At 44.9% G+C, this 14,491-nt stretch overlaps 1 non-coding gene across 1 annotated transcript; it reads right to left on the bottom strand.

The window, feature by feature from the left end:
* Window positions 1–14,109: 14,109 nt before the first annotated feature.
* LOC148998741 (small nucleolar RNA R71) lies at window positions 14,110–14,216 on the bottom strand. Its single transcript, XR_016171122.1, has one exon. It is a non-coding gene; the product is annotated as a small nucleolar RNA R71 (small nucleolar RNA).
* Between the last annotated feature and the right edge of the window lie 275 nt (window positions 14,217–14,491).

Below are 14,491 nucleotides of genomic sequence, written 5' to 3'. Positions count from 1 at the left end.
ATAGCTCAGCGAACTAAGCATGCCAAGCTTCCGCGAAGGACGATAGTCTTGCGAAGATAGGGCATATCTAGGAAGACCATCCTTAATTTACTTTGAAGTGTAGAGTATATCGGTTAGGGAAAAGCATTGGGGATTCGAAATCCCAAAGATCTTCACATATTCATAGTTAATGTTTTTGCATTAATTAATAGATTTAGTTTAAATGTAGTTTTGTTGAATTCAATCTTAGTGACTTAGCCTTTTAGTTCCCCATAGTTTGACCCCGTACTTTCTGCTTGCTATATTAGTATAGGATATTATTTTTGATTGGTTAGCGACACAATCAAATTTTGGCGCCGTTGCCGGGGAACCATAGCACGGTTGCTAGGATTGATTTTTGTCAATTAGGCTTAATTTTTAGAGTAATTTTAGTGTTTTTAATTTTTAATTTTTCTTTGCTTATTTAACTGATCTCTTTTTCATTTGTTTTGTAGGTAACAGCAAGAGTAGCGATTTGATAATTAGTTTAGGTTGTTATCTTTTCTTTCTTAGATATAATTGTATTTAGGACTTTTTAATTGTAATATTTGCATTAGATTGGGTTGTTTAGGTTAATTTTTAAAAATCCCCATCCCTCAGCTCCCACATGTGTAACTTTTGATCGAAAGATCACGTGGATTGCGCTTGATATGGAGAGCTTATGATCAGACCGGGTTCATACCTGGTCCGACCCTCGACCCCGGTCGAGACGGAGAAAAAACCGAATCGCTCCCGAGCGAACCGGATCCGAAGATGGCTTGCTTGAAGAAGAAAGATTATTCGGCTGCAAGCGTGCCCTAATCTTACTTATGGATTAGGGTAATCACCCCGATGACAAGCAGACTCAAACCGACGGCTGCGGATAATCATCATCAAAGGGATAACTATCGCATAACCTAACGGTTATCTCAGGAGTCCTCTACTAGCCCAACTAGTAGAAGTCTATCGATCAACGGATCTCATTGATAAGATCCAACGACTACCCGAAGAAGGCTCGAGTGCATCCAATGAAGGAGATTCGAAGGTACACTCTATATAAACCTCACTACCATACAAGGTGAGGGAGGGATCAATCGATCAAAAAGAATACTATCTGAGACTCAGGTTCGGATACATACTGATAGATCCAAACTATCAGCGTCCTGCTATCTAGATCACCTTTCCCGTTTCTTCATTCATTAGCTCTGTGCTTCTAGCAGAGCCGTTTGTGATTAAGTTCATCAACTGACTTAGCCTTTGGAGGTGGACTCCCGGCCCCAGCGGTTGGGCCACATCTGACGCTTTCGTTTTGCAGGACATCACGTGGAGATCCAAGGGCTGAGCAGATTTTGGACGCATCATTTGGCGCCGTCTGTGGGAACGACTTGAAAAAGCCATGGTGACTAGATCGGCAGCCGCAGCAGCTGCTGCACAACGCAATTCCGGTGTTCAGATACTTGGGGTGAATAATCCAGATATTCCCCAGGAAAGCCAAAATCCTATCGAGGTGGATAATGGCCAGGGAGGACGTAATCTTCCTCCTGATACAATCCAAGATCAATTGGATCAGGTAAAGATTCAACTCTTGGAGGTGAGCCAAGCACTCCGCGTGCTCACTAGACGAGTGGTTTTACCACAAGAACCTGATCAACACGATTCAGGGAGACGTGCATTGCCACGTGATCAAATACCACGTGACCAAAGAATGGCTGAAGACCGGAATGTTGATCAGAATTTCCGTGAAGGAGACCGAGGACTTCGGAGGATTGATGATCAACCAAGGCGAGGCGATCGGTTCGACAGACCGCAAGAGAGTACAACCGATTCAAATACAAGGTTGGATACAGGGGTAAGAACTCACTCACCCTCTGTCAGAAGAACCGTTCGTGATGATCGAGCAATTCGTGACGAGAGAAACGTTCGTGAAGGACGGGATGTTCGTGATGATCGAGTAGCACGTGATGATAGTGTTAATCGAGGTCATGATCGTATTGCTGAAGATCACCCGACCCAGATTGGTCAAGAATTGGCCAACATCAATGAGAAGTTAGGGCAATTGGCTAAGGGAAGAATAACTGAGGATATTTACTCAGTCATTCGGAAGACTCCTTTTGCTGAGCCAATTGCGGGATATCGGTTTCCCCATAACTTCCGTTTGCCTACCTTCTCAACATTCGATGGCTCCGGAGATCCAACAGCTCACATCGGCTATTACCAACGGACCATGGCGCTTTCGGGTAATTTCGATGAAATTTTATGCGGGGTTTTCGGTTCATCTCTAACTGGAGCGGCACAAAAGTGGTTTTCTAACCTCCCCTCGGGAAGGATTGTAAACTTTGACAAATTGGCACGCCAATTCATAGGGCGATTCCAGTGGGATACGAGGTCAAGAAAACGGAAGAAACCTTGTTTACTTGTCAAACAAGGAAAGAACGAATCGATCGGAGAGTTTCGAAAAGATTCAACAAAGTGACGATGGAGATAGAAAACTTGGATGAATAGGTAGCCGGAACCGCTCTATTCACAGGACTCACAAATCGGAAACTCCCGGAGTTATTACTACGGGATATACCCACGACTTATGCTTTGAGTTGGTACGAGAGATGCCGAAGCGGTGCTGAAGTCATGGAGATTCTAGATGCGCGCCAAGGAGATAATAAAGTCTCCAATAAGGAACAAAAGGCTTCGAGCGAGAAGCGAAGCCAAAGAAGAATGTTCACGATCGGGTTGGAAGACCCCAACCTTGGCGCCAAAGATCCCCCGGTAGAAGTGAGTACACTCCATTGAATGCTCCTCGGGCCGATATTTTGAATATCCTCAAAAGAAAAAATATTTTGAAGTGGCCGCCTAAAATTCTTTTGAAACCCGGAGAGCAGCAGGATCGGGAAAAGTATTGCCGATTCCACAAGGACTATGGTCATTACACTAATGACTGTCGTCATCCGAAGGCGAGATATTGAGAGATTGATATCTCGGGGACATCTGTCCAGCTTTTGTTAGCGGGGAGAAGGGAGGAGCCACGTGGGCCACGTGCGGCTGCCCCTAAAAGGAATCGTTCGGTTAGTTCAGAACGATCGAGGGAGGCCCCGAAGTCTAAAAAAGGCAAGGAGGTGATTGAAGCTGCTACTCGGTCACCGATTCTTACCATCTTCGGGGGTCCAGAGCCCAAGTCATTCCGGAGTTTAAAAACCAAATCCAAATTTGTTGGAGCCGGAGAGGTGCAGAAGTGGAAGAAGCTGAATGGTGAAGATTCTATCACCTTTAGCGAAGAAGACGAAAGAGATGTTTGTTTACCTCATGATGATGCTATAGTCATCAAGGTAGAGATTGCACGGCGGGAAGTGCATAGAGTATTGATTGATACAAGGTCTGCAGCTGACCTAATTTCTTACGAAGTGTATCAAAAATTGAAGGTGGATCAGGACTTGATGAAACCTCATCTACACACCTATATGGCTTTGTAGGGTCATCTGCAGGTAGCGGAAGGATCGGTTCAGTTGGATCTTTCCATTGGAAGTTTTCCTAAAGAAACAACTGTTCGAATCAATTTTTTGGTGGTTCGAGAACTACCAGCCTATAATATGATTCTCGGGCGACCATCTTTATCCAAGATAGGTGCTATTGTTTCGACAAAGCACACGAAGATAACATTCCCGACCGATATGGGAATCGGTCAAGTCTCCTCCGACCGGAAGATCTCTCGGCGGTGTTATGTTGCCTATTTAAAAGACAAGGAGGGTCCGAGGAAGGTTACTGCCCTCCCCATAGAAGTTCGAGATGATCGGGAAGAGACAGAGATACAAAGGCCCGAACCGGTGGAGAAACTGGAGCAAATCCAGCGTGTACCGAGGATGAGAAAAAGATTACTTATGTCGGGTCCGAAGCAATGGAAGAGTTTAAAGATGAGTTGAAGTTATTTCTTCAACGAGAATAAGGATGTATTCACATGGTCTGCTGAGGACATGCTCGGGATCGATCGGGCCATTGCAGAGCACAAACTCGGATAGACCCTAAGGCGAAACCAAGTGATACAAAAAAGAAGAAATTTCTCTATTGAAAAGTATGAAGCCGTTCGGAACGAAGTTGAAAAACTTAAGAATTCTGGTTTCATAGAACCAATTGAGTGCCCAACTTGGTTGGCCAACGTGGTGATGGTGAAAAAGGCGAATGGGAAGTGGAGGATGTGTACAGACTACACGGATCTAAACAAAGCTTGCCCAAAAGATTGCTACCCGTTGCCTCGGATTGACCTCTTGATAGATGCTATGCAGGATATGAAACTTTAAGTTTCATGGATGCCTACTCGGGTATAATCAGATCCTTATGAATAAGGAGGATGAGAAGTATACGGCTTTCATGACTGATCGTGAAAGCTATTATTACAAGGTCATGCCTTTTGGCCCGAAGAATGCAGGAGCAACATATCGAGAGGGCCGTCAACAAGATTTTCAAAGAGCCGATAGGAAAGAATGTTGAAGCATATGTTGACGACATGCTTGGTGAAAAGCTTTACAAAAGCAAATCACATTGCAGATTTGATTGAGGTTTTCTCGATCGAGGAAACATCAAATGAAGTTGAACCCGAAAAATGTGCCTTTGGAGTCTCCTCGGGCAAATTCTTGGGTTTCATGGTATCACGAGGGGAATTGAGGCAAATCCTGCCAAAATACAAGCTCGATTGATATGGAGGCTCCCAAAACCGTTCGGGATGTACAATGTTTGACAGGGAGAGTTGCTTGCCTTAAATCGATTTATCTCCAAGTCCGGAGAAAAATGTTTGCCTTTCTTCAAGGCACTTAAAGACCTGAAGGGCGGTAAGGAAGCAAAGTGGACTGAAGAGTGCCGAAAAAGCTTTCGAGGAATTAAAAGAAGCACTTGGACAACCACCGATCCCGTCCGGACAAGAGAAGGGGGAAACATTACAGCTATATCTAGCGACATCCCTTTCGGCGTTCGGTGCAGTACTTGTTCGGGAGAAAGATAAGAAACAGTGGCCGATTTACTATGTAAGCCACGTGTTGCTAGATGCGGAGACGAGATATTCGCAAATTGAGAAGCGAGCTCGGCTCTCATGATGGCCGCCAGAAGCTAAGGCCATATTTTCGAGCTCATCCAATTGAGGTATTTACAACTTTTCCTCTTAGTAAAGTTCTTAACAAACCTGATTTGTCCGGAAGGATGGTATCCTGGTCGGTTGAGCTAAGTGAGTTCCAAGTGAGTTTTAAGCCTAGAACCGCAATCAAGGCTCGGGCATTAGCCGACTTTGTAGTAGAAACTACTGCACCATGGAACCCACCATTGAGGATCCCATTATACCAACCACTTGGGAGGTATATGTGGATGGTTCGAGTAATAAAGATGGAGCAGGCGTTGGAATTCTATTAAAAAGTCCAGCAGGATTTATTATTCGATATGCTTTGAGATTCGCATTTGATGCAAGTAATAACGAAGCGGAATATGAGGCCCCGATAGCGGGACTTCGGTTGTCAAAGGCATTAGCTATTGCAGATGTTACTATTTATAGTGACTCTCGGCTTATAGTCAACCAAGTCCGGGGGGAGTATGGCATTAAAGAACCACGCTTGCAAAAATATCGGGAGATAGTGCGGGCATTTCAGAACCAATTTCAGAATTTGAAGATATCTCGGATTTCGAGGAATGAAAATTCAGTGGCAGATGAGCTATCCCGACTAGCCAATGCCAAGGAAAAGAATCTAGACCCTTCGGTCTACATTGAAGAGGTAACTTTTCCAAGTTATCATGAGAAAGAAATTTCTTATATTGAAGCGGAACGTTGCTTTGGATGGATCCAATAATCGAATATCTAAGAGATGACAATTTACCCGAGGATCCAGAGAGAGGCAAGGTTGATCAAGATTCGATCAGCTAGATTTGTCATTCAGAATGGGAGACTATACAAAAGATCTTATGCTTGGAACCCTTATGAGATGTATAGGCCCCGAAGGAGTAAAATCAGCTTTGGCTGAGGTTCATGAAGGAATTTGTGGCGCTCACATGGGTGGCGAGCCCTAGCCCACAAAATTCTAAGACTTGGGTTATATTGGCCTAAGATCCAAGAGGCTGCTATGGACTACGTTCGTCGATGTAGTAACTGTCAAATCCATGCTACAAGATGTCGAAGCGCCCGGCGGAAATTATGACTTCAATTCTAAATCCCATTCCCTTTGCAATGTGGGGAATCGATATCATGGGCAAATTCACCAAGGCATCGGGCGGACGGGAATATCTATAGTAGCAATTGATTACTTCACAAAATGGGTAGAAGCCGATTACCTTTGGCGACAATTACTGAGAAAAAAGTGGAGAAATTTGTGCTTGAATCAATCATATATCGCTTTGGGATTCCAAAGATAATTGTCATCGACCATGGTACTCGGTTCGACTGTCCACAATTTGAGCAATTCACGTGGAACATATATGATCGAGCATCGTATGTCCTCGGTGGCATACCCCCAAAGCAATGGCCAGGTAGAGGTTACTAACCGAACGCTCTGGAAGGAATAAAGAGAAGACTCGAAGCTGACAAAGCTTCTTGGGTCGAAGAACTACATAATGTATTGTGGGCTTATAGAACTACGGTTCGAACACCTACAGGAGAAACTCCATTCAGGTTGGCATATGGATCCGAAGCATTGGCACCTGTGGAGATAATGGCGGGGACGTTACGGGATCGTGAGTTCGAGGAAAAAGCAAATGAACAAGGACTGCTTGATAGTCTTGATTTGTTGGACGAAGTTCGGGCAAAGGGAATAGCACGAACTCAACATTATCAAAGAAGGATAGCGTCTCATTATAATACTCGAGTGAAGAATCGTCGGTACTTAGCCGGAGATTTGGTGTTGAGAAACACCCTAGCTTCCGACCCGCGTCACCAAAGAAAGTTGGACCCTTCCTGGGAAGGACCTTATATGGTTGTGAAACCGGTCGGTTCAGGAGCTTACGAGGCTGAAGAACATCGATTCCCAGAAAGAGTTGGATCGTTCGTGGAATGCTAGGCATCTCAAAAAGTTTTATCCTTGAGGATGATTTCAATTTTGTTCGCGATATAATCATTTTCAACTCAATCAATGCAATTTTTGGCTTTCAACAAACTATCTTTTGATTGGGGGGCATCATACACCACATTCAAGAACAATATCCAACTATAAGGCATCGGATGAAAATTCGTGTGGGTCCTTCAACACTTCAACGCTTATGGAAAATCTTTCGAACTTTCTTAAGTCGGGGCATCGGATGAAAATCCGAGTGAGTTCCTTTTGCAAGGCGTCGGTTTGAAACCCGAGTGAGTTCCTTCAAGACTTATTGAATTTTTGAATTATCCTTAAGTATAAGGCATCGGTTTAAAACCCGAGTGAGTTCCTTCTCAGACTTATTGTATTTCTCCGGAAATCCTTAAGTATAAGGCATCGGTTTAAAACCCGAGTGAGTTCCTTCTCAAACTTATTGTATTTCTCCGAAAATCCTTAAGTATAAGGCATCGGTTTAAAACCCGAGTGAGTTCCTTCTCAGACTTATTGTATTTCTCCGGAAATCCTTAAGTAAAGGCATTGTTTCAGACAACTAAGACCTAATGCAACGGCGATTCAAGTGGCTAGCAAAGTTCAAAGATAAAGTAATTTCTTATTTCTTCAGAAGATCCAAAGAGGCCAGTATCAAAATAATTACAAGAGCTGGATACAATCTTTGATCAAAGAAGAAAGTCATTACAGGTGACAGTTAACAAGTTATACAAGATCGACGCGACTTTGCTAGAACAAACATATGAGTCAACCATTGGTGGGGAGTCAAGGAAAAGAAGAAAAGAAATGAGGATTACAAAAATATTTCGATATTCAGAAAATCCTCCGCAATTTCATACTCTTAGTCTAGCTTGTCCAGGAGAAGAATGGTCCTCGACCAAACTCGCATTCGGTACAAGCTCGTCATAATTGACTTCTTCCAGCGGAGAATAAACGGGAGAATCTTCCGAGATATTGCATAATATCTGGATCGGAAGGTGGAGGATCAATCTTATCCTTGGTCCAGTCGGGAGGAGGAATACCCAGGTCGGTAAATACTTCGGGATGGCAAACAACCTTTGTAGGGAGTCGTATCAAAATGAGGATCTTTCCTTAATATTGATTCCCATACTTCGTTCTCACCATCCCGGTGCGCTTTGCAAGTTATAAGCATTCAGCATATCAACAAAAGGCTTACTTGTGTAAATACTTGAAGACCCGAGGCTCTGCGAACATCGGTTGGAAGGGATTCGGGCAAAGGAACGACAGCTTGCCTTTCGGGTAATGTTTCAGATCCTTTAGCTCCCGACTTTCCAACTGTCCGCTCCGATCGCCGGATCTTCTCCCTGGCATCATCCAAGTCCGACCGAAGACGACCAATCATCGAATTCTTTTCTCCTGCCACCTCCCAAGCTAGATTCCGAAGGCGAGCAATCTCAACATCTTTAGCTTCAGAGATTTCCCGAAGCCTAGAAACTTCATTGCTCAACCTACTGAGTCTAGTAACTTGCTTCCACTTGGTTGTGGAAGTTACCATAAAGACTCCTGCAAACAACTTTCGAGTTAGCGAGGAGCGAAAAGTAATTTTTCAAAATCGAGAGGATAATGAAGAAAGACTTACATCACCAATGACTTCGTAAAGACTTCATCTAGAAGTTTGGAAAGAACTGTGCTCTCAGAAGTCATTCGAGCAGCAGTACACCATTCCAACGCTTTGTCAAACTCTTTTGACACTAATTCAGGCGAAGGATGAGAAGGATGAACTACACCAAGCAAAGGCTGAGCTTCATCACTTGTCACTCGACGGCGCTTCCTGGTGGCAAAATCCTCCAACTCAGAAGGAGAGGAGGAGGATGCCAAACAAGTACTGGAGTTAGAAATAGGAGCAGCACTGCTTGGGACCACACCTTCATCGAGACGCCAACATAGTTGCCTCGGATGCCCGAAGAGTCTTCTTCGGGGGTGCACCAACAGCTCACCAGCGGGAGGTGCCGGCAGCACCATCGGCAACGGAGTGATCAAGATCTTCTGGGAAAGACGAGCGATCACTTCGGGCAAAGGCGGCGTAGGGACGGCATCACCGGAAGCTGCGGGAATCGACTTGAAGATTCACCGCCATCAGTCGCCTTACGCTTGGAGGATTCACTCGCTGAAACCACCACACTGGCCCCAACCACCACCGACGCAACCCTTTTCTTGCAAGATTTTGCTCTGATAAAGTTCGGGTTGATCTTGGGAGCCACTATGCAAAACAACAAAAAAATCAGCCGTATCAGTACAGAAATAAACGCACAAGCAACAATGGGGAAACCCTAGTTTTCTAAAGCTTCGACGACCCAACAAACTAAACCCCAAGTATAACTAATGTGCGGTTTACTTCGGGGGGAAGAGGGGAAAGAGATGAGAAATCAAAAAACTCACTTGTTCAGAAATGGATAGAGCTGTCGTTGGAGTACGAGGAATACGGAAGCAGGCCGAAGGACGAAAGGTTGCTTTGGCACTTTAGCAAATTTATCTTGCAGAAGTCAGGATAGATGGAGAGTACCCACGAAGGCTTTAAATAGCCTAATGTATAAGACGACGGTTGAAGGCTAAGGACAACCGATGACCCAGATCGAAACGACGCTTCGAAATCCGCAAAAAGCAAGATCAACGGTCGAAGGGATGCCACATAGAAACATGTGGAAGCGAGCACCTGATGCAGAGAAACCTCCAATCGTCGCACTGCCATTAAAATAATGGATGTATTTCCAATTCATTGGAAACAGTGAATGGTATACAAAAAGCGGGAAAACGTTTGAACTTCGCGAGAGGGAAACGTGCGGACTTTGCAATAAATGAAGTAGTGGGGAAGATTAATGCATCTTCCCGAAACGCATCTTCACAATATTTCTACAAGATCATTATTCGGCGAGGAATGAAAAGTTAAGTGATAAGTTTTATCATTAATACTTTGATATTCAAGGCAATACTTGACGAGGAGACGGGGAAATTTTGAGGCCAACATGAATAAAGAAATGTCTATTCATTAAATTGAGAGTACATCTTTACAAAAGAATAACTCCCTAAGCCTTTTCTTCATTGTTGCCCGAGGGACCCTGGTCGGGATGACTTTTCTCAGGACCATGAGAAGAACCTTCCTCAAGTGGCATCGGCTGAATCCTCTACAACAACAACTTGAGACTCGGCTTGTGATTTCTCCTCTCGGAAGTGCCGGCTCGTCATTCGGATATGCCTCATATTGAGGGTCAGGCTGGAAAAGGATCATCTTCTCCACTGAGCCCGGTCTGGAAGATCCATACCAACTTTCCCGAAGACCTCTGGGTGGCATACCTCACGAAAAGGAGCGATGTCGAAGTCGGGGATCATTCCAAGGATCTGCTCCCAAACGTCGTTCTGCCCCATGCGATAAGCCTAAATGTTGTAGAAACCTAGCAATTCGGAGAAAAGTACGCTGTTCAGGTATTTCCGAATGCACTCCTTCCGAAGGTCTGGCTTTATATGCTCAGGCTTGCTAGGGATTGCCAACTTCAGATGTTCTTCGAGCTCCCTACTTTTGATTTCAAGGCTGTCACCAAACAACGTGGCAGCTGCCTTTTGCTTCCTGGCCTCGCGCTCGGCGGCGAGAGACACGAATTTTCGAGGCTCAAGAGCTTCCTTGAGGGAGATCACTTCTTCCTCATGCTTTTCTGCAGCTCCACGGTAGGCTGCGGTTAGCTGGTCTATTTCGGAATTGGCCTTGGCCAATTTCTCTTCACAATTTTGCGGCAAGGAGGAGCTGGTGCGACCAACCCGGCTCAATGCTTCCATGTGTTGATAAAAGCTCAACACGGCATTCTGGGGAAGACGGAAGATATCGAGAAGAAGTCATAAGAAATTATGAAAACATAAGTAAGCAAGAAGACCGGTACCTTGTAGATTGACTAACAAGGGAGGTGTCATCTAGGGCTTCAAACTCACGGCGATCGAAGGAGCAAGGCCGAGGGAGCTCCACTCTGCAGCTTTCTCGGGATCCCGAGTGACCACTGTCGGTCATCTTCAGGGTCCATTGGGGGATGAAGACTTCCTCACCATCCGTCGAAGCTTTGGATTTTTTGTTGGAGGGAGCATCAATTGTGTCATGCCTCCTCTTGGTTCCGACGGAGGAGGAGACGTTAGCCCTCTCCACCATTGGTTTCTTTCCTTTACCCGAAGCATCAGCTACAGGACTGATATTCCTGATACCCCTGTAAGAGGGGTCGGGAGAGGGAAGAGAAGCCTCTTGATCTGCAGTCAAGACCCTAGGCGATCGTTGCTCGGCTGTCACAACGGCCCTAGCGGCCTTCACCCGCGAGGCTTTCGGGGTTCGTTTTGGGAGGCACTTGCAAAGAAGAAGGACAAGAATCGAGAATTCAAGACATATCACTTCGGTCAAATCAAAGGATGATGGTTAGAAGCTCACAATGAGCCAAGCCCCAGTCCTGAAGGATGGAGTTATACTCCATTTCATATCCATGTATCTCTTGATACCACGGAATGGATTTGATCTTCCTGATGGTCGCCTCGTCTTCTTTGGATAAGGGAAGGCCCCGGTTACTTTCAGACGAAAAAGTAAACCTCCTCCAGGTGGTCGGGAAGTTAAGATCTGATGGAGGCGCTCGACAGAAAAAGTATCGTTCGCGCCATTTTTTGTGATTAGAAGGGCAAGTTCCTTTGACAAGGATGCTGCCCCTCCAATCAAGTTCAGCCTTATTGCGTTTGGAAAGAAAGACCCATCCGGGAGGATGGGAGATAGAAAGAACATGAAAATGTACAAAAAGAGAAAGAGATGGCATAATGCCAAGCTCAAAACACAAACCCAAGAAGCCGACGATGAGACGCCAGCTATTGGGGAGGAGCATTCCGGGACAAATGTTCCAGTGATTCAAAACTGCGGAGAATAAAGGATTAAAAAAGGGAAAGCGAACCCCGCTCTCCAGTGCATCTATGTACAGAGAAAATTCACCCGAAAGGGATGAATCAACCCTCTCATCAGGGTGGGGAGCCCTAACCTGATATGAGGAAGGAAGGTCAAAATCTTGGACAGCTGAAAGAAGGGTTTCTCCATTATAAATGGAAGGAACAGAGCCAGGCCCACCATTGGACCCGGAGGTTTGAGGCTGCCTAGAAGACTCGACAATCTTGGAAGATCCAGACTCGAGAAGGACAGGAGAAGTTTTGGTTTTTCTTTCAAAACCTTTTTGAGAAACTTCAGCGAACTCCTGCCAGAGGACGGTTAGGGTTTTGTTATCACTATCCGATTGTTCGGGAGCGGGAGAAGCAAAAGCATCACTTGCTATCACCAACATGGGGTACTAAAGAAGCCCTATCGTCCGCCATTACTCGTTACAGTAAACTACAAAAAGAAAAGACCATTAAACTGACTGATTCGGTGAGACGGAAGCTTGAGAGCGGGGAAGGCGCGAAGCGAACAACAAAGGTTCAAATTCCAGACAGGAAGAATGAAACCTACGAAGACAATGAACCACTTTTAAAACTCCCGCACGAGTGTTCGGGAATCTGAACGATCGAGATTGATTCAAAATCAACGATCAAGATTCAAAGACGTTTTGAAAGTTTGAACTCACGAATCCGAAATAGGCGTTCGGAAACCGTCGCTTGGATGACGTGAGCCACGACAGATCAACTGCAACAAAGATACGTGGCCTTACACTCACAACGCTCGAGGAAAAGTGACCACCGCATTAAATGTGATATGACATTTAATGAAGCACGCAGAGATCATCACTGACGACGAACCCGGTTAAAAACCAAGCCCTCGGGATCGACCCGAACGCTGTGCGGGGGGCTCGTGATATGGAGAGTTTATGATCAGACCGGGTTCATACCTGGTCCGACCCTCGACCCCGGTCGAGACGGAGAAAACCGAATCGCTCCCGAGAGAACCGGATCCAGAAGATGGCTTGCTGAAGAAGAAAGATTATTCGGCTACAAGCGTGCCCTAATCTTACTTATGGATTAGGGTAATCACCCTGATGACAGCAGACTCAAACTGACGGCTGCGGATAATCATCATCAAAGGGATAACTATCGCATAACCTAACGGTTATCTCAGGAGTCCTCTACTAGCCCAAACTAGTAGAAGTCTATCGCTCAACGGATCTCATTGATAAGATCCAACGACTACCCGAAGAAGGCTCGAGTGCATCCAACGAAGGAGATTCGAAGGTACACTCTATATAAACCTCACTACCATACAAGGTGAGGGAGGGATCAATCGATCAAAAAGAATACTATCTGAGACTCAGGTTCGGATACATACTGATAGATCCAAACTATCAGCGTCCTGCTATCTAGATCACCTTTCCCGTTTCTTCATTCATTAGCTCTGTGCTTTTAGCAGAGCCATTTGTGATTAAGTTCATCAACTGACTTAGCCTTTGGAGGTGGACTCCCGACCCCAGCGGTCGGGCCACATCTGACGCTTTCGTTTTGCAGGACATCACGTGGAGATCCAAGGGCTGAGCAGATTTTGGACGCATCAGCGCTTCAGGTACGTCCTAAACTCTCCCTTTTGCTATAGTTATTTTCTTTTAATTTTACTTATTTAGCTTATTCTTTTTTTTTATTCTTCTCTGTGTGTATGCATGGTCGTCGGTCCCTAAACCTTGAGTTGATTCCACTTGACTTAGAGTTAGAAGAAACTTTGACCAACCTTAGAAGGCAAAGAACCATGGCAAACTATGAGCCTCCAATGAGGCCATTGAGTGAGCATTTCATTCCTATGATATATACTCCGGTTTCTTGTATTAAGTTGCCTAACATAGAGGCAGCTCAATATGAGATCAAATCTAGTGTGATTCAAATGCTACCATCTTTTTATGGACATGCCAATGAAAAGCCTTATAAGCACTTAGATGAGTTTTTAGAGGTGTCTTCCACGGTTAAAATTCAAAACCTCTCAGTTGATGCTCTAAGGTTACTTCTTTTTCCATTCTCCCTTAAAGATAAAGCTAAGCATTGGCTTCAGTTTTTGAACAATGTTAAAATTTCTACTTGGGCAGAAATGCAACAGGAGTTCCTTAAAAAGTTCTTCCCCATTGGCCATACCAATAGCATTAGGAGAGCGATAACGAGTTTCTCCCAACAAGAAGGAGAACAATTTCATGAGGCTTGGGAAAGACTAAAAGAATTACTTAGAAAGTGCCCCCACCATGCTATTCCTAAATGGCAATTGGTTCAATGTTTTTATGATGGCCTTAGAGACCGACATAGACAAATGGTTGATTCTTCTTGTGGTGGGACTTTCATGCACAAGAATGAGAATGAGGCATGGGAACTTTTAGAGACCCTTAGTGAAAACTCCCAACACCATGCTTCAGCAGCTAGGATTGAGATTCCATCCATTGGGCAACCAAAGAGGAGCGGTCTCTATGAGATCAATCCTACCGTTGAGATGAGTGCTAAGGTTGACTTGCTATCTAAGAAATTGTATT

Source organism: Hakea prostrata, unplaced genomic scaffold, assembly GCF_041222555.1.
Source record: "Hakea prostrata isolate BN-2017 unplaced genomic scaffold, UWA_Hpros_2 contig_162, whole genome shotgun sequence".
Classification (NCBI taxonomy): Eukaryota; Viridiplantae; Streptophyta; class Magnoliopsida; order Proteales; family Proteaceae; genus Hakea; species Hakea prostrata.
The sequence above is the reverse complement of the archived record's forward strand: the minus strand, read 5'-3'. Positions and strand labels throughout refer to the sequence as shown.